The sequence below is a fragment of the Magnolia sinica genome, chromosome 14, assembly GCF_029962835.1.
Source record: "Magnolia sinica isolate HGM2019 chromosome 14, MsV1, whole genome shotgun sequence".
NCBI lineage: Eukaryota > Viridiplantae > Streptophyta > Magnoliopsida > Magnoliales > Magnoliaceae > Magnolia > Magnolia sinica.
Window position 1 is genome coordinate 51,470,214 of NC_080586.1, and position 20,840 is coordinate 51,491,053.

At 38.7% G+C, this 20,840-nt stretch overlaps 1 non-coding gene across 1 annotated transcript; it reads left to right on the forward strand.

Annotated features, from left to right (window-relative positions):
* Window positions 1–224: 224 nt before the first annotated feature.
* Window positions 225–329, forward strand: LOC131226401 (small nucleolar RNA R71). The gene has a single exon (XR_009161788.1). It is a non-coding gene; the product is annotated as a small nucleolar RNA R71 (small nucleolar RNA).
* The last annotated feature ends 20,511 nt before the right edge of the window (window positions 330–20,840 follow it).

Sequence of the window (20,840 nt, forward strand, 5' to 3'; positions counted from 1 at the left end):
TTAAGACATAAGTTCCTCCTCTTTCCTTTGATTGAGTAGGCTGAGAAGTGATAGTTCTTGAGGAGGTATCCCATGATTGTGTGTTTTCAGCGAGTTTATCAAAATAGTCTTACGCATCATTGACTTCCATGTTTATAAATTCCCCATTGCACATCATCTCTACAAATTGGCGCATGGATGAGGTCAATCCTTCATAGAAAAAGCTTGTTATCTTCCATGTTTTGTAGCCATGTTGTCGACATGAATTTATGAGATCCTTAAATCGCTCCCATCATTAGAAGGTCTCATCTTCTTTTTGCACAAAATTCATTATTTTTTTCCTTAAGGTATTCGTTTTGTGATATGGGAGGAACTTTTTAAGGAACTCCCTTGTCATCTCAGCCCATGTGCTAATGGACTGTGGTCTTAAGGAATGTAACCATGACTTAACCTTTTCTTTCAAAGAGAAAGGAAACAATTTCAACCTTACCGTGTCCTCATACATGTTTAGGAAGTGTAACGTAAATATTATCTCATCGAACTCTTTCATAAGCAAGTACGGACTTTCAGATTCTATTCCACGAAACTTAGGAAGGAGTTGAATCTCCCCTACTTTAACATCCACAATTCCTGCATTCAATGGGAATATCTGCAGGAATGTGTGCTCACCCTCGCCAGTTGAAATAATCTCATAGAGTACGAGGCGGGAGTGCATTATGAACCTTGTTTTCATCTTAAACTTCCTCAACTAGAGGTTGAGGTTGATTTGTAGCCATCACTTCTATAGACTCAGAGGATCTCAGGTGGTGTCTAATCCAGTGATGGATAGGCAACCCTTCAACTAATCCTCCTTCACTCAAGAGACGAAGGGTGTTGTCACAAACCCACTTGGGCATGAAACGCTCTCAGCCTTCAAGTAACTAGACAATTAAACCTAAGAAGAAAGAAAACTAAAGAAAATAAGAAATCTAGAAAAGAAAGAGAGAATTGGAAAGAGGTTACCGGATTGGAGTTGATATGTTAGGATCCTACAAAATAGAAAACAATGTTAGTTTTTAAAATAATTTCAGAAAAAATCCTAACCTAAAAACATAACAGAAAAATAAACCCTAATCTTAACCTAATTCTAATACCAATTAATCTCAGAAAAATGCAGCCGTAGTCCCCGGCAATGGCGCCAAAAACTTGTTCACAACAGCAAGTGTAGGGTCGCGATGTAGTAATAATCTCGATGAGACTAAGGTCAAATCCATAGGGACTAATCTTGTACGTATTCTGAAAATAACTAGAAATTGAATTAGAAGAAGATCTAAATTTAAATTTTGAAATAATTGAAAGTGAGTGTGAATAATGTTGATTAAAACTTATGAATTTAAAGGTGGGAACTAGGGTGCCAAGGATGCACTTTTAGCTATCAAGATGCTACCTTACTTGATTCAAGGAACACAATTGGAATTGGAGTCCTATCCTATCTAATTGGAAGATAAAGAAATTTAAATCAAATATGAACTTTTCATTGACCTAATTCTCAATGGAGGAGAATTCTGATGATTGGAAGGGGTTCCATCACCCTACCATGCCCAAGAGATGATGGTGAACAACAGGATATACCAATCCCACAACCTCAAAACAGGAAAAGAAGATATTCAAAGCTATCGCAGCGTTTATTGTAATTTGACTCACAAAAAACCATAGAAAACTAAAAATATTCCTTTAATATAAAACTAGAATTCAATGAAGTTCAACATAAATGAGAATCAAAGCAAGATAAACATCCCAACACGCTATAAGCTTCACCTCTTAGCCTTAACTAAGAGGTTTAGTTAACCATGGACATGATTAAACCAAAAACTCTTAAATAAAACATGAAAATAAACTAAGGAAGAGGAAGAAAAACTCTTGGGAGGCTTCTCCACCCTTTGGCTCCACTCCTTAAACCCTAGAAGATGGTTTGGGATGTCCTAGGGACTCCTATTTATAGTTGTGAAACACTATCTTTCGCACCGCCTTGGAATTTCCGCAAACCGACCTTAAAACTGCCTCAAATTTACGCAGCTGCATTATGCTTTGGTCGGACCGAAGTCGAGTTTGAATCATGACAAGATTCTATTTTAGTAGTTGCCTGATTTCAGTCACAACGAGCTTGGGTTCAGTCGAATCGAATTAATCCTCGATCGAACCGAATTAACTCCAAAATTCATCATTCTTCGTGGGGGATTTTGTGCACTTTTGTTCCTGCCGAACCCTTCCTTTGGTTAGACCGAACTTGGGTTCAATCAGATTGAATTATCCTTTGGTTGAACCAAATTAGCTTTGAATTTTATCATTGGTTGCTGGACTATTTTGTGCGATTTCGGTCGGACCGAACTTGGGTTCAGCCGGACCGAACCTGTCTGTTTTCTCCCATAAATTCTGAAGTCTTTCCAGTCCATTCTTCATCCTTCATACTTGGTTTCCTTGGATCTTTTGCATTTAAATTCTTTATTCTTGATCTCCTAAGATCCACCCTTTGCTTTGGTGACTCTTGAGCATCAAATCATGCTTTTAACATTCTTTTCAATCCAAGCTCTCATATTCACCTCGCAATACAAACATGTATAAAATATATCCATTAAGCGTTATCATGTTCATAAAACTAAGATATAAATAGGGGAAATATGCAATATTTGACACTCAACATGGGGGTATTTATAGACCCTCACACGTGTAAGTCTTCTAATGTTGTGCCATGGGACCCACCTCACACAACCCCCTTGTTACACGATACACATCTAAAGAACATGTTGTGTGGACCTGCACAACTAACATGAGTTGCACAAACCCATGCAACTCATCTGTCTTCTGCTCTCTTCTTTAGCTTTGATCTTCTTTATTTCTTTCAATCTTTTCTTCTTTCTTCTTCTTTATCACTTATACTCAATTTTATGCTCCAACAGATGCCCCCTTGATCCTATGTTTGTTCGATCATTAGAGTAAATAGAGGATTAATTCCTTCTTTCTTGAGTTAAGTTGTGCAGACTTGTGAAACTCTCCCCGCGTAACTCCATTCGAATCTATGCTCCCTATAAATACTAGGACTTAACCATTTTTTTCATTTCAACACTCCTTCAAACTAGAGTTATCCCCTTCCCCATGCAACTCGGTGTTTTCGTGCAACTCATTATTGCTCATGTGACTTGGTCCGCGCAACTCTTTGCTGCTCATGTGACTTGGTCCGCGTAACTCTCTGCAACTCATTAGACTTAATGAAAATTTTCCTAAGCTCTAAAACTCTACTGGACTTTTCTTAAATACCATAATGGCTCAGACAAAAAGAACCTTCCGCGCTATAGATTCCCCAACAACTCAACCTTCTCATGTCGAACTTCCAGCTTCTCCAACCCCTTTGGAAATACCCGAACCTTCCCCATGTCATCCTGTTTAGAAAGACCACTCGAAGAAAAGAATAAAGATAAACAAAAATTGCTCGGCTTACATTAAGGAGCCTGTTAACCTTTTAAATTTTCTGATGGGATCGATGCTTTACCTTCTCCGATATGCAAGGCTATTGTAACTGGGGACATAGAGAGACCTCCAAAGCAGGGTCAAGAGATTGATTAGGAATCATGGTTGAAATCCACAACTAACCTTCGCATTGATCACATATGCCTGCCCCCTAGAGAAGATACGCCACCTCCGTCCTTCTCCAAGAAGAAGCACACTAAATCCAAGAATCAACAGCTTTAAGAAAAGATCATAGAACATAAGAAAAGTAAACTCCAGAATTCCTTGGACAGTGAAGGTTCAGGAGGGCTTTATCAAGTTTAATAGCCCTTTCAGAGATGAGCTGATAATCATTTCATTGAACATACACTGTCATCTATCCATCCTTCAAAGTGAACCCACTGACAGAATAACTCAAAATAGGCTGATGTATACGCCTAACTGGATAGTGAAAGAACCGCAAATCTTGGAAGGTATCTTGATAGAAAGATGATCAAGACAGCAGATCGATAACGTCTATCCTATGTGATTTCTCACTCCGTGTTATGATCCTCACGCACTATATCCCATGCATTTCTATGAGACAATACAAAAGCGTTTTAGGGATAGGAGTCCTTTGTGGGGAAACGAGGAATTCCGTACTCGTGGCTTCTTATCTTTGCGTAACTATTGTACTAAACGAGCAAAGGCAATTTTGAATAAGCATTATGCCATGTTAATAGAGAACGGTCTCTATGGTGCCATAGAAGTCACTTTTGAATATTTCTGCAAAGACCCAATGGTCTTTAAGGGTTTCCTTAGCTATTGGTATCTGACCACTAATTCTTTCCACCTACCACTGGGTGAAGTTAGCATTACCCTCTAGGACTTATATAGAATGACAGGACTTTCGATGTCATTTCTACAACAAATATATCCTAACCAATGCGAAATTCTCACACTTCTCACCCTCTCAGAGATAAGCACTGGTATCGGATACATCAGTAAAATTATTCATAGAGATGTTTAAGTTTCCTAATATTCGGAAGATCCCTCAACTTCAATGGCTCGCCCATTTTTCCAAAGGATTATAGTATAACATTTAATTCATCTTGCACCATATATATACATATAAGTTTCACCATTACTTACCTTTCTCGTTCTTCTTTTATCGCAGCCTCAAAAATAGCCAATCCAATGATATGGAGAAAATACGTCAGAGGATGAGAGGTACCCCAAAATATAGTTCCAAAGGTAAACTTGTAGCCTTTCTCGCATATTGGCTCACCATCGTGGTGCTTCCTAGCTCGAAGTGGGCTAAAGCCATTAAGCCAACTGTATTTGTTGTCGCAAGAGGATTAGTAGAAGGATGAAAGTATTCTCTGGCACCCCCCATTCTATGTTTGCTATATAAGGCTTTTAGTGATGTGGCGACTCACTACAAAAGTCCATCAGTATGGGCTGGTTCTGCTTATATGTCATGGCACTACTTCTTAAGATGGCTTGGCGTATATTTTCCTTGGATGTATGATGAGCCAGAGAAAGCTTACGTTAGTCCTTCTCATCTTCCATTATGGCACTATCAGAAATGATCCATGACGAGGAAGACTTATGCGTGGGTGATCGATAAGATCGAATTGACAAACGCATTAATTTCTATCAATTCTCCTTTTCTCAGTATGCCGATGATTATGAAGTTGTGGATAATGACTCCTTTCCTCCCAATGAACGAGATTTCTTTATTTCAATCAGATCCAGTAGTCTTCCGCTGAGAGAGGGCAGTGAATTCTTGAGGGAAAAATATTACAAAAGCATGTTCGCTCGTCAATTTGGTTACGACGAAATAGTGACTGAATATTCTAAAATGGTGATGCACATTATGAGAAGTTACGGTGTGGGTCCCTACAATTGGGTACTTATTTGGAAACAATTTCTAGGTGCGTGCATCAATTCCAAATTCATCATTCCTAGCCATGAGCAATATGTTCAAACTTTATATCCTTGGATGAGATGGCAGGCGCACCAATTTCTTCTGATTCATCATTGTCTGGCACTTGATTCTCCAATATGGGTGCCTCCTCCAAGATTAAGGAAGCAAGATCGTATGGAAGGGATAAGGCATACTGTCGAACATGATCATGTGCGTGCCCCTAGTTAGATCTACATAAAGATATCCTTAGAGGAACCTATTTGCCAAATTAAACCAGTTAACACTCTTGAAGGCTGGATAACTCATGGGTTTCCTTTGGGCCATCTAAGAGCCCGAAAGAGATAGACTAGCAAAGCACATATTGCCAACCCTATCGAGATTTCTCCAACTCCAGCTTCTACTGTCCCTTCCCATACATCAGAGGCTGCAAAGCATGTTGATCCTCAAGAAGCACCCCCAATTATTTCTCCTCAAGTGCTAACTATTCGTAGAAATTCCTTTTCTCCAGTAACTCGATCTAAAACTAGAGCCATCTTCTACTTCTCCTGCCCCCATCACAGAAGAACATGTCCTTACTTATGAAGCCTGATTGTTGAAGAAAGGAAAACAAGTAGTTGTTGAAGAATTAGACTTGAGTTCATCATCATCATTGTCAGAAGGTGAAGATGAAGAATCTTCTTCTGGTAGTACTTCTACCGAGAGTGATTCATCTTCAAAAGACTCAAGAGAGGAAGGAGAGCTGGATATAGGTGAGGAAGAAGAAAGAGAAGTGGATATTGGCAAGGAAGATAATGTAATTATTGCTGCTACTATGGTTGATGATGAGACACCGTAGGATGTAACCGCTCCTCAAGTAATAACGACAGAAATTCGCCAAGAAGAAGAACCATTGGATTACGGAGAATATGAAGATGTACAAGGAGTAGATATGACCATATCAATTAGGAGCAATTATTCTCCTCTTCCATGTGAGATATTCTCTGACCCAGCTACCAACACTTTGGCGACTTTAGAGATGCCTCCTACTATTGCAGTAATAGTTCCAAGCGAGCTAAACATTCCTAGCACACGATCTGGTAAGGTAGCTTGGACATCTCTTGCTCCACTGGTTAAGCCTAGTACTGTAGCATGCACGATTATATTTCCAACAGAGTCGGCTGATACGATAACTCTAACTACACTCGCATCCAGTATTGGTACTATGGCACCATTTTTTGTGGACATGATCCTAGATATTCCTGGTCCTTCATCTCTTCCAGAAGGAATACAGTCTTTAGGGGTACCTATTTTGCCTCTAGTTACTTCAGTCGCAGGTATATTTATTTTTAATATCCTATTTTATAGAAGTGTTTATAAGTTTTTATTCCAACTCATATCTCTCTTTTCTTCTCTTTTATTGTAGTCAATCCTTCTCCGAGCAGTTCCGTAAGCTCGAATTTTGTTGCTACTGTTTCAGATGTATTGTCACTTGGGAGGATTCCTCTGTATATGCTGCTTTTGGTTAAGGGTGCTCTGTCAGCGGCTGTTGTTGTATTCAAAGATCCAACCTTATGGCCTACTCTGAATACTACCTTAGGAGTCCTAAACTAGACTACAAAGATGGCCAGTATTAACTTTTCTACATTACACGATTCTTTGGCTCATTTCTACGCTTCTCTTCGTCAATTAGAAGCTGTTCGGAATGTAGTTATCACCCCCGAAATACTGGCTCATCAAAAGGAGTTATCGTAACTTAAAGATAAATCTTCAAAGGTGATAACAATGATTTCTAGATATAGTAAAGAATACAATTCTCTCTAAGAGCAATCGAAGGTTTCTAAGCAATCTTCGGCAGTTACCGACAAGAAGATAGCTAACCTCAAGCAGCAGATTCCTGATCTCGAGATTCAGAAGCGTGAGGAGAATTTAAGAACTAGCAAAATCAAAGCGGATATTGAATATAATATTCAAATAACTGATCTTGAGAAATCAAAAATTTTAAAAAATAAAATAGTTATTGCCTCTTTAGAACAGGAGTTGGCTAATGCTCCTGATCAGGCCAAGCTTATCGTTGATGGTGAACTAGACAATGCGGCTGCTCAAGTTCAATTAAAATAAGATTTTCAATGATACATGACTGCATTAGGTGTATCAGAAGATTTGTAAAATTTTGTTTGTATTCAGTACATATAATCTCATGCTTGGTTGTAGAATTCAATATACCATGAATGAATGGAATTTTGATGTCTTGTCTCATGATATACTTTTTCTTATTTGATTATAACATGATGAGCATATTCTCAGAGATTGATGAATATGGGAAATAACTAAGCACATGCTTGTATGATACTTGTTTTATCGATATTCATAATTATGCATTGACAAATCATGGAATTCCATCATATAATAGGGCGATAACCTATTTCAATTGTTAGTATAATGTCACCTATATTCTATCTATTTCAATGAGCGGTGCTAATTTTCAATTTCAGTTAGCTTTACACACAGTCGAAGCTCTTGAGTAGTTGGAGCAATCACAGTTTTTTTAGACTTTTAGGTAATTGAGTCGGGGGTCTTATGTGAATGGCCTCTGTAACTCTTATCAGTTCGTTGAGCCAACACAGCTAGGGAATTTTATAAACTGCGATCCATTAAAGGGGCCTAGTGAAGCTACCAGGGCAGTGAACTCGATAGGTTTTACGCATAGGGTTGGCTGCAATAACTCTCTAGAGTTCACGGGGCTCACAAGGCTACCTTAAGGGGTACGAAATCCAAGGCCACCAGTCCATCGATGAGGGGGTAACTCATTTAGAGGCCCATCCGCATGCGTTTCTACTGAAATCAAGCCAGGAATCTGGGGGGTCTTATGCATGGTTGGCCTATCTATGAACGAGCCAAAGAGTGCATACTGCAGCCCTCTTTTTCTTTGCCTGCAAGGTCTAACCCATTAATGAGAAGGCATTTTCTCTCACCATCCCACATGGCGCTATCAGAAGCTTTCCAGGTGGCATTAGTCTTACGTGTGGTTAGCCGTATAGGCAGGCTCTGTTGCCCGCATGGGTCTAAGCATGTGATTTCCTTCACAGGATTTTTAGGGCCACTGACTTTTCACTGCTGCCCGCATAATATCTAATGAATCACCAATATGATAGGTCATATGCCTGATTGGCCGTGTAGGCGCACTTTGCTACCGTAAATGATAAATCGCATCACTGTCGACATATAGGGCTTATGAGTGGTTGGCCGTATAGGTGCACTCCGCCATTGTAAATGATAAATCACTAGTGCTAATAATATTCCAATAATATGTGCGTTTAAATTAATGTATTAGCTTGGTGATAATATTGATTTGGTGATAATAACTTTTGCAATAATAGTCAGCTATTAGTGGTGACGATAATATCAATTTGGTGGTTATAATTGGCCATATTTTCATGGCGATAATCAATGATATTTTCATGGTGATAATCAATAATATTTTCATGGCGATAATCGGCAATATTTTCATAGCGATAATTGATAGTGTTTTGATGACTGGCAACATTTTGTCATTTCATGATGTATAATTCATTGACATTTTTTTATTGCCATCATTATCAAAAATCCTTTCGATTGTCACTTCATCATCATCATTATCAGAGGTCATCGAAGATCTTTTCAATTGTTGCACAAAGATTTTACCGTAACTTTTGGAACAGTATACTCTTTTCGATTGCTCACAAATTCATTCTTTATTTTGCATAGTATACAAGAGATATACGTGATCTTAAAAGATCTTTTCACTATTGTGGAGCTGTACTTATCTTGCCCCCTTTTAATTGGGAAGATTTCTCTGACAATCTTCACGATTAAAACCTTTATATCCTTCAAGGGTAACATTTCTTAGTGAAGTGGGGATAGGAACATGAGGAATCGTATCAACACTAGAATACTGCCTTTTCTTCTGATGATCATGTGATGTTTTTCAATCGGGATTATGTGCTGTCATTTTCTCTTTTATGTCATACATTTTCCTTGTAACGATTTCGCCATTATTTATCATTTTTTGTATAAGATTTTTCAGAACGAGCCAGTTTTCGGTTGGTGCCCAAGAAAATGATGATAATGACAGTGGTCATTTTCCTTTATTCTCCTCATTTCTCTTGGATATTTCGGCCATGGTAGTTTGATTTTTTTAGCTATTAATAATGGATTCATCATAAGAAGTATATCGTCTTCTTCAAATGTGTATCTTTCACGGCCTTTGAATTTTTCAGGTCCTTTCCTTGCTTTCTTAACCGTGGCATCACTTATATTCTCTCTACTATAATTTCTTCATATGTTCTGATAATTCTTCATTTTTCTTTTCTTCCTTAATAGCTTTAGCTGACGCTCCTTTAGAATTTTGAAATAGTGGCCTTGTATGAGAATCGAATACTTTCGCACTGACCCTTTCTAAGTTTCTAGCCTTTGTGACCAAGTCCTGAAAAATCTGTATATTTGGACCAATAAGGCCAAACATGACTTCTGGTTTCATACACTTCACCCATAACTTGACTTGTTCTTCTTCTTCTACGAGTTGTGGACATGATGCCCCCAGGATTCTCCATCGATTGATGAATCCTCTGACTATTTCATTTTCTTGTTAGTAAACAGACATTAAGTCGTTTAGACTGATTTCTTCGGAGGACGACTCAGGTAGATGTGAATGACAATGAGGATTCATGATAAAATCTGCTATAAGAAACATTATAGGTGGCAGTCCTCTTGTCTCGACGATCTTCCCTTTATCTTTCCAGATTCTTGATGAATTTATGGTAGGTATCTCCATCAAAATAATTCACTTTTGTTCTTCTTTTTGACTTTCTTCGTTGTGTGAAGAATTTTCTCTTGTAATATTCTTGATACTCCCACTCGTGTTCTTGTGAGGTTTTGTTTCTGAAGAGAAACAATTTCCTTTCTTCTTTTGTGTTTAGTTTCTGACAAGGATTCTACTGATTTTGGTGACGGGTTAATAGTGATCATGTCTTGGTTATTATGAATTGAATGTGGATGATTCGTATCCCTTGCAGACACCATATTTATGTTCACTTTTTTATCTCATTCTTCACTCTTATTTATCACTATCTCACCCTGTTTTATCATCTTCTGCAATATATTCTTTAGTGTAAAACATTCTTCTGTAAGATGACTCAAAAAGTGGTGATAATGGCAATAGTTCCTCTCTCTTATCATCTTGGCTTCTTCAGGATGCTTGGATGGAGCCAGTTTTATTGTTCCAGCGACTAGCAATTGATTCATCATAGGAATAATGTCTTCTCTTTCAAACACATATCCTTCGTGAGAATCAAGTGGTTTGGATCTTTTGTCACCAGCTCTTCCTCTGTAACAATTTGTATCTTCTCTCCTTTCCATTCTCTATCTGTCATGAGGAATGTCATTCTTCTTCTCTCAATCGACAACATTCGTTATTAGCTTGCTCGGTCCTCTCCTGCCCATCTCTGTAACGCCCTGAAATTTGGGGGTCGAGCATAACTCAGCTCCCGAGTTCCAAAACATCACTTATGCAACATAATTAATGATGGATGTATGTTGATTGTATTAGTGCATAAAACATGGAATAGATTAAGCCAAAACACAGATATGATTCAGGGATAAGTGAATAAAGCAAGCGGAAGACTTATAGTAAAATATGTGTACAAGTGTAAACCCCTGAATTACATATACAAGCTAGATCGTATGGAAGTGTTATTTATCAAAATTATAAGTATCAATTACATCGTTTCAGTTCCCAAAAATAATCCCAGAAATCCCGCACATCAGACCGAGGCTCTCTAGAACCCGTCTGAAAACTGCATATAGGAGAAGGCAGCCTCGTCATCATCCAGCTCCCGCTCTGCCTCAGAAGTCGCATCCACATCTACAACATCAGAGCCTAAGACAGAGTCTGGTGGGTGTTTAACACCGCCCCAGAAACGTGGGAGTGAGTGATCAACTCAGTGGAACAATAAGGCACTGGTTAACATGTTATCAGTTCAATCAAACAGTAATGATAAAGCAGGATAATTAAATAAATCCTAAGTACTCTTGTTAATGCAAGGATGTATGCAAAATGATGCGTGCCCTCACGCGTACACCCTCAGCGTCTTCATCTTACGTTACGCATGACATCGCCTCAAAGTGTGCCACATCTACAAAGCACATGCAAATGCGGTGCATGGATATGATTACCAAGTTGTTATTAGTCCGTTTCACACAGCAGGATTGGGAAGCTAAGATACCTTCCTCATATTACCATCCAAACAGTGATCCATACTAAGGTCATCAATCCTAGACATCTCATACGATCATATATTTGAGGTCGTAGTAAAGGGCTCGTCACCAATCAATGCACGCCTTTCATGCCTTTACTACCACAGTTCGGCTCGTCACCTCCTTGCGGTATCCAGGTATGCTCAAGGTCACTACAAAGGGCTCGTCACCAATCAATGTAGGCCGACAGCACGAATATAGTGTCCCATACCACCATAATCGGCTCATGAGTTTAGTTGCTCACTGGTCACTACGGGGAGGCTCGTCACCCCAGCGTAGGCCGACAGCTCGACCACGGTGTCCCATACCACCATGTCCGGCTCATGAGTCTTAGCGGATCAAGGTACCATGGTTATTAGGATTTCACTGGTAAGTTCGGTACCCTAGATTCAAGCAGTAGCGTCCATACATGGTGAACATACAACGGACAATCGGGTTACTTGACGAACTCGACTAGCACGAGCGCACGTTGAGTTGAACGACATAGAGTGCGCAAACACTCCGCGTGGCCAAACCACTGCCGACAACTCTAATATGGCTCGGGTTTGTCTAATACGTCCTACGTGGCGACAGCAATCTCAACCACGAATATAGGGTCAATTACCGATTTTCTGGACTAAGGCATAGTCCCAAACATCTTACACTACTACAGATAATCATATGGAATGTAAAACAGTAATGGAACAACAACTCAAATCATGGTACATAAGCACTTGAGGAATATCAACTTAACATAAATGTAAGCATAGGAGATGCTTGAATTTAAATAACTTGGAATGTAACTTGCATAAAGGAAATCATGCGCATCAATAGGAGTGTTGAGAATCACTCCTCAACGCCCGCAACTAGTGTAATAAGTTACACTTAGATCATTCATGCATTTCTACAAACACTTAGCATACATGGAACAGCATACATGACGTATGTTGGAATACATGCACTTAGACAATTCCTTTTACCAAGGAGTTGTCATACATGCATCTAGCATACATACATGACAAATAATCATGGCAAACATAAGTACATATTTTATATGTATACGGTACTTTGTAAATACACATAGAATACACAAATCTCAATATATCACATGCATATCAGGAAAGTAACGTAAACATAACATTTGGCATGTGAAATCTCATCCATAACAAGAATAAATCATTCACTGGGAATGAAAGCCTTGAAAACCATAACCTATACACTTAAAGTCCGCACCTTAAGCCAGAAAAGAAACACCGACTGATTTAGACGAGTTGTCTTCGTCAATGGCGAAAGAATACCCTAAAACAAGGATAGAAATGAGATACAACAACTCCAAAACTAATCTAAGCTCTAACACAGGTTAGGGTTAGATTAACTTACCCCAAAAAGAACTCAGAACCGTCAGAAGAACGATTCAAAGTGAAGGTTCAAAGATGAAGAAGAACAAGGAAGAATCCAAGATGATTCACCAACTTATCTCTCTCACTTTCTCTCTCTCTTCCACTCTCTTTCCAAGCTAGGGTTAGAGAAAATTCGTATGGAAAAGAGAGCTAGGGTTTAAGGACTATATATAGGCCTCAGAATGATGGAAATAACCCCAGGGTCAAGGTATACTTAGGTTACAACCAAAGTAAGCCTTTCTCGATCCAACGAAGCACTTCTGGTGGGCCTATAACCACGAAAGGTCGGACTTAAGCTCCTTGACCATGGATCTAGGTCAAGCTGAGTTTTCATACCGACCGGCTCTTCAGATCAGCCGTGGCGGACCACACTCAATTCAACGGTCACGGAATCTCGATCAGGTCTACAAGCACTAGGATATGCCTGGGCCAACTATCCTGATCAGAGGGTGAAATTGGGTCAGAATCCAACGGTCAGATAGCTTAAAATCGTCGCGCAAGCGACACGACTCAGATTTCATAAAAACTTATTAAATTCCAACCGTTCTCACACTCTTCACTCCGAGCTCAAGCAAATCGACCCAGAACATCACATGGACTTGATTTTCGAGGAGATGGTCAAGCCCAACTCAGTGACCGCAACAGCCTAAGATCATCGCCATCGGACTTTCGACGCGCGGTCCAGGTCCGATCCAGATCTTCCAAAAATTCCCCAGAACAACTGGATTTAGCGATGGATCCCAGATTTCAGAGTAATGTAGCGCTCACTAATCTACACATTTAGAGCCATGCGGATACAATTTAAAGTGATTGATGCGAATTTCACGAGCAATCGAGTAAAGCGCTAATTACCCCAAAAACAACTACTTAAGGAAAGATTAGCACAGAAATTTCCAAGGTCGTTACAATCTCATTTTGGAATACTAGTATTTTCTTTATCGTTAATTCCAATGCATATGCCTTTATGTCTAGATCACAAAAAGTTCTTATGTCAGCGCTTGTGAGTCCAAACACAATCCCCGTTTCTATAGAATTGAGGCACATTTTTGCTTACTCTTTTTCTTTGGGCAACTGCCTGCATGATACCCCTAGGGTCATCCGTCTATTGATGAATTTTTCTATAGGCTCATTCTCCCTTTGTCCCACAGAGGCTAGCTTAGTAATATTGACATCCCGATCGGACGAGAAGAAATTTGACATGAATGCGTCTTACATCTGTTCTCATGTTCGTATGGATTATGGTGCTAGGCTTGAGTACCATCAGAATGCCTTTCCTGTTAAAGAAGAGCCAAACAACTGCAAGCAATATTGTGAGACTATAGAAAAATTATCCATAATCATAATAAAATGCATAAGATGTTCTTTTGGAGATCCATCTCCATTGAACTTCTAAAAGTTTGGATGCTTGAAGTTGCCTGGGAATGACACGTCTTCTATTTCTCTGGTTGTGAGCCCTTAGGTTGTTGTTCATAGTTGTTCATTGTGGCCATCACGGGAGGGGCTACGATTTGAGCAACATTATGCACGAGAGTGGCTAAAGCTTCTCCGAAGCTCCTATATTCCTCCATTAATGTTCTTTGTGTCTGTGCCATCTTGGTTATATGCTCATCAATAGTCGGTGGCGGACCCTGACTTATTCCCTTCATGCATACAGCAGCTTTTCCACTCCTTGACAAAGCTGTTGTCGGGATGGGACAAGAGTGCATTGGCATGATAGGGCTTGATGAGAGAGGAATCTCACTGGGCTCTTTTATACTTCTGTAGGATTCGGTTGATTATGACATGACTTGTGGAGGCCTCATTTGTGAAGATATGGAGGATGATGAATCTTCTATAGGTGACTTACCCTTTTATTTCCTTGTCCATTGGACATTTGCAGCAGCCAAGGCTAGGAAGTCTTGCGATGTCAAGGAGCAAGGGGACTTTCCTGGGTATAGTGCTGGCGGAGCAAGTGCAGGGTTTCTTCTACCCGCATTCCTTGTCACGGGTCCTCTGATCATCTATGACAGAGTTAATTTGGCAGCTATAAGAGATTGAGTTCTCGATCTTTAGTGGGAGACGACGACCCCTTCATCGTTGTCATCTTGTCCAAGTGGTGATACGGATATCACTCCAGTAGTAGCTTGCGAAATGTCACATTTAGCCAAAATCGGCTGGTTCAGAGTCGGTCAATTCTTTTGGCTCGGAGGCTGTTCGCAAGCGTATTCTATCACAAATCTGGTTGGTACAAAATAGAAAGTTGTCTATAAAAGTTGCCATTGCATTGTAAACAAATTGTAATTTCTGCTGGAGTAATACAAGACATTTGTAAGTTAGTATTTAAACAAATTTGTACTTTATCTTAAAGATGAAGGGGAGGATGTTCATATTGTGAGTCGCCATTTTGGCGTCACTAATACGCCAAATGATGATGATCATTCTCTAAATAATTTTCTAAGTTAAAATATCGAATAAGAAAATAGAAATCCCCAGTGGAGTCGCCATTTCATTTCAACAAGAAACAAATGTATCTGATTTAGGGGTTATCTTATTCAATAGTAACAAAGAAAAGATAGAGAGAACAATCATCATAATGTATTTTATTGATTCTGGATATAATTACATCCTCGTTTATCCCTTGATTATAAGATAAAGTACATAATACATGAATTGAATAAGTTTAAATATCAATTTCAGTAGCATCTCGGCTTATAGTATTTTATCTTTGTGAAAGAAGAGTTGTACGGATTTGGATCTTCTTCGTATATTTGCCCAAATAGTATTTCTTTCAAAAGAATACTCGAATCTCTTTGAAAGACTGTAACAAATTTGCACAAACATAGCTCATGCCGTTCAAGGAGTAGTCTTCCCGTGCAACTCATCAGGGAGTTGCACAGACCTGCGTAACTACCCCATGTTGCGCGATCTAGTCTGCATCCCTGCTTCCAATACTTGTCAGAGCTATCAGACTTCTTCTCTAGCAGCTTTGATCTTGCATCCCCCAAATAAAGGGGTGGAGGGGTATTTATAGACCTTCACACTTGTAAGTCTTCGAATCTTGCGCCATGGGACCCACCTCGCACAACCCCCTTGTTGCGTGATACACATGTGGCGAACGTGTTGCACTGATCCGCACAACTAACATGAGTTGCATAAACCCGCACAACTCATCTATCTTCTGCTCTCTTCTTTAGCTTTTATCTTCTTTATTTCTCTCAATCTTTTCTTCTTTCTTCTTCTTTATCACTTGAAAAAGAACTTACTATAAGGCAAGTTGATCTTTGTCAGATCAACCTGTACTTGGGTCGGTTTGACCGATAGAGCAAGGACTGCAACAAGTAGAGACAGGACTCTATCAATCCGATTGACAAACTCTCATGAGCACTAAAATCATAAACAATTGAATTAAAAAATTGAGGACTATAAAATCCCTAGTTACCTTACTCGTTCAACCCCCCCCCCCCCCCAAAAAAAAAAAAACCTTTGAAAACCCATTTGCAAACCCTAGGAGAAAATTAGAGAGTGTTGCAAAGAGGAAGTTTGATGTGCGAGATTGCAAGTGGATCTTACTACTTCAAGGTATCTTAAACTAGAGTTTGTCGGGTCAGGAAGAGTATGGATCCTGTTGCGTGCCCCTTTAACCTTAGATTCGATGGGGCTCATTCTGCATTTGACCTAGACAGGTAAGACATCTTAGGATATCCAAGTAGAGCCTCATCGGTGCCTGATACAGGTTTTACAAGGTAGATTCCAATTAATTTGGTCAGAAAATTGGTTTTCCCCAAATCCCCTATTTAAAACTAGCATATTTATATTTTAATTTCAAATTAGGCTAATTGGAAAAAAATTAGCATATCATAGGATTGGGGTTGATTCAAGCAAACTTACTTCCCCAAACGACATCAGAGGGTGAATCCCAACATAAAGGTGATGATCGATCCCCTCAAGCTTTCTACCTTCATATTGGTTTAATTTTAGATTTATTACCTGGATTGTTATGTTAATTAATTGTTGAATCATGTTGAAATTCCTAAAATCCATGTTATGGGTGTATTGATAGGCATGAAATCCTTAACTATAAGCTCAAGCATTGGTAGATTGATCCATATGTATAAGCACCCTGATTACACAAGATCATATACTTCTAACTCTAATCTTGTACACCTTACTTGAATATGAATTGTAACATGCTATCTTATATGTCCTATGTGCTAGATTGTTAACATGCTTAGAAATTTGGAAGTTATGAATTGTTCATATGATTTAGATTGTCATTTTCATAAATTGCCTAATTGAGTTGAATCGTCACTATTAGGAATCAAAGGAAATGTACCTACATTAGTGGACTTGATGTGTGGGAATTACTCAAACCTGAATTATGTATTCAATCTTTTGTACATCTAATGCCTAAGTGGTTATAGTGGCTTATGGGATGAATCCGTAATTTATGCCCTTGAAAGGATTGATGCTTGAGTGGCTTATTAGATTAGGTCTAGTCATTGTGAGCATGTGTAAGGCGCCGAATTTTCACCGCCCGAGTATATACTCAAGCCCAAAAATTTCGAGTGTTAATAATGTAAAAATTAGATACTTCAAAATTACACCTTTTTTTTTCATTTAGAACACATCCAATTACATTCACGAAGGTAACCATTCATTAGACTAAAATCAACCATATTGATTATTCTATTAGAGTAAAAAGAGTTCAATTAATTTTCTAATGCCCTCTCAATGGGAGCTTATTACATTGTTTTAAAGTAAGTAGTGGAAAATAAATAAATCGTATTGTTATTCTTCTTCTTTATTTAAACATATCACCGCAGAACGGTCGTCGTCCGTATCATTAACCTGTAATTTACCTGTAACATCTGAATGGTTGGAGAGGGACAATGCTCTACTCATAGTGGTAGTTGTCCTTTAAAGTTTACAATGATTTAAGTGATTCATAAGAATAACATAAGGGTCTCGACACATCTCATGCTCCACAAATAAAAGTGGTATCATTATGTGCAAACATTCTATATCAAATGCATGCCTAGCAAAGTATGTGCGGTCCATCGTACTCAGCAATCATCACAACGTGGAAAGTAGTTTAAAGATATTTGGCTCGTCCCGCATCCCATACTACGAAGATTCGTCGGTGTGTCAACATTAACGTGGATTTATGTGAACATCTCAAGGTGACACAACAACTCAATTAGAAGATTTATGTGACACGATTTGTTCATGGAGCGACTATTTGTGACATCTAATCCTGAGAAGTGATGTAACACGCATAGTGGTTTACTTACAACGATTATGTACCACTACCCAACCCACGGGATTACGTGCCAACCAAGAGGGCCACTACCCGAAACGCATTACATCCACGATAAAATATTGATCACTAGGGTGGGATTTCCAACACAATACTTCGTGATAAGTTAATAATGTGATAATTTAAATTGTGTAACAGTCATTCATAAGGTGATGATTCATAATAATAAAACTCGAAGAATGTAAGAATAAGATAATTTAAATTAAATTATTACAAAATTTAAAGGAAAAACCCTCACCTCTTAAACTCGATCATGCTCTAAATCTGTGTAATCATCCCCAACACTAGCATAATTAATAGGGTGCATATGATTAGGTTGTCATAATTTTGAGATTGTACTGTCAGGATTAATCTTAAACTATGGTTTTGTGTAGAGGTATATTTAGATTTAGAATTAGAATATTTTCTCTTTATTTGAGAACCTCCACTTGAGTGAATGACAGAGATCAACCAACGTGTTTTTTGCACAAGTTGGTGGTTCAACAAATTTCTTCCCTAAGTCGATTCGATTCGACACGTTTAGCAAATCGATTTACCAACTCAGATCCTAGGATAGGTCTAGATGTAATCGAATCAAGGTGGGTTAATGCGTGCGTCTTACCTGCTAAGATGGTTAGCCAGGATTGCTCCAAATTAAGCTCAATTCACTATTGGATTCAGCAGATCGCAGCTCCATTCTAGGCATTCAATCTTTGTCTCTCTCTCTCTCTCTCCTCTCTTTCTCCTCATGTTTTCCCTAGGATTTTTCTTTGCTTTGTTTTTTCTTAAACTCCCTCATGTTGGGTGTTTTATAGGAGCTTTTAGTTGGTAATTATCGGCCAATGATTTTTAGATTGTTATAAGATACGTGCACATGATGCGTTTGCACAGTTAGGTTTAAACACTATTTTGATCTCTCAACTAGGGTCCAAATCTCTGGTTTATTGCCTCTAGTATTCTAGGGGATACCTCACATTTAGGTGGGCCACTCGGTGAATGGATTGGATCTTGGAAGGGTGCACCCACAGCGATCAACGATCAATGTTCAAAAGGAGAAGATGATCGCCGCTTTTATGTGATCATTGTGGATGGTTCAAATGGATGCATGGAAGCTTGTAGCCATTAAAATTTGAAGGTCCAGTAGGTTGTGGTTAGTGGTTTTCTCAAAAGAACCTTCCACAAGGTATGGCTTGCTTGTGGGAAAGACGGTAGAGACACCATGTTTATCTTACCTTTCTCGACTCCTTACCTTCTTAGAAGGAGTTGGAAACATCTTTAAGGGTTCATGGATGGTTATGATTTGTTGAAGAGTATTCTCCTCTTAATGTGGGAGAAGGAATCGAATATAGATTCCGTTTTGAACACAAGCGGAGTGAAAGGAGCTTCTGTTTTGGATTAACGTGTAAGTGGGAGAATTTCTTGATCAAGTGGAACCTGTTGTGTTATTTGTAGCGAAATCCACTCCCTTCAACAGTTTCAGAGGGTCGTGTTAGGCCATGGTTACAAATATAAAGTTGATTGGAGGCTTATCTTGAAAGTTCCCCTAGCGGGTGCTGAAACAGACTCTAATTCTCAATTAATGGTCCACGCTTAATGACCAGGGCCCAATTTTAGAGAAAATGTGTAGTTAGGGTAGGAAAACATTTGGACAAAATTTGGCGGTTGATCGATGGTGGAAAAAGCCTAAATATGAAATTTCACCTTTTGCGCCAAAAGGAAAGAATCGGCTTCATCGTTCAATGGTGTAGGGTTATAAATTGGGATTTTTATATCATATCATACTCATATGAGGCCAAAGTGTGGTCCAAGTTTGAATTGTGATGGATGGCGAAAAGTGGGTAAATCAGAATATCCAATTTTATAAAGAGTTGTTAAGCATCGAAAGGATAACTTCACGACTAAGGAAAAGCCTACCAAAGTGGGGTCTTCATATTTCACACTTAGTTCATATAATAGACAATTCAAGTCATTCATATGAATAGAATATCCTACTACAAGTAGCCACGAGCTTTCCTCATTCGATGTACACCAAAATCAATGATTAAGGGGCTTATTTGTCAATTGGGCCGCTTTTACAATGATCTAATGATTGAAATTTGACATGTATGGTTAATTTATGATACATAGGCATGGTATAAAATTTCACATCAAGCGGATCATGAGAACCATGCGATCTAGAATTTAAGGGTCTAGGTTAATGGCATTTTCATAATTATTGTTCATATGAGAGTTTTGGGAAATCTAATGGTTCTACATGGTTATAGGCATGTTTTTAAGCAATCTTTACAAAAGAACTTATATCTAAATCATTATAAATAAATAATTATTCACCAAATTAATTAAAGGAATGTACATATATCAACTAACATAATGGAGGGTCAGATAACTTTACCTAGTGGTGATTAGTTGACTGAACGGTCAGCTATGATGGACAAGTGAGAATAATCGAATATATGATAATTCTATCTTAAAAATCAATGTTTGGATGACTTCATCTATAGATGAAGATTATTTCCAATGGCCATTTAGATGTAAGGTTATGATT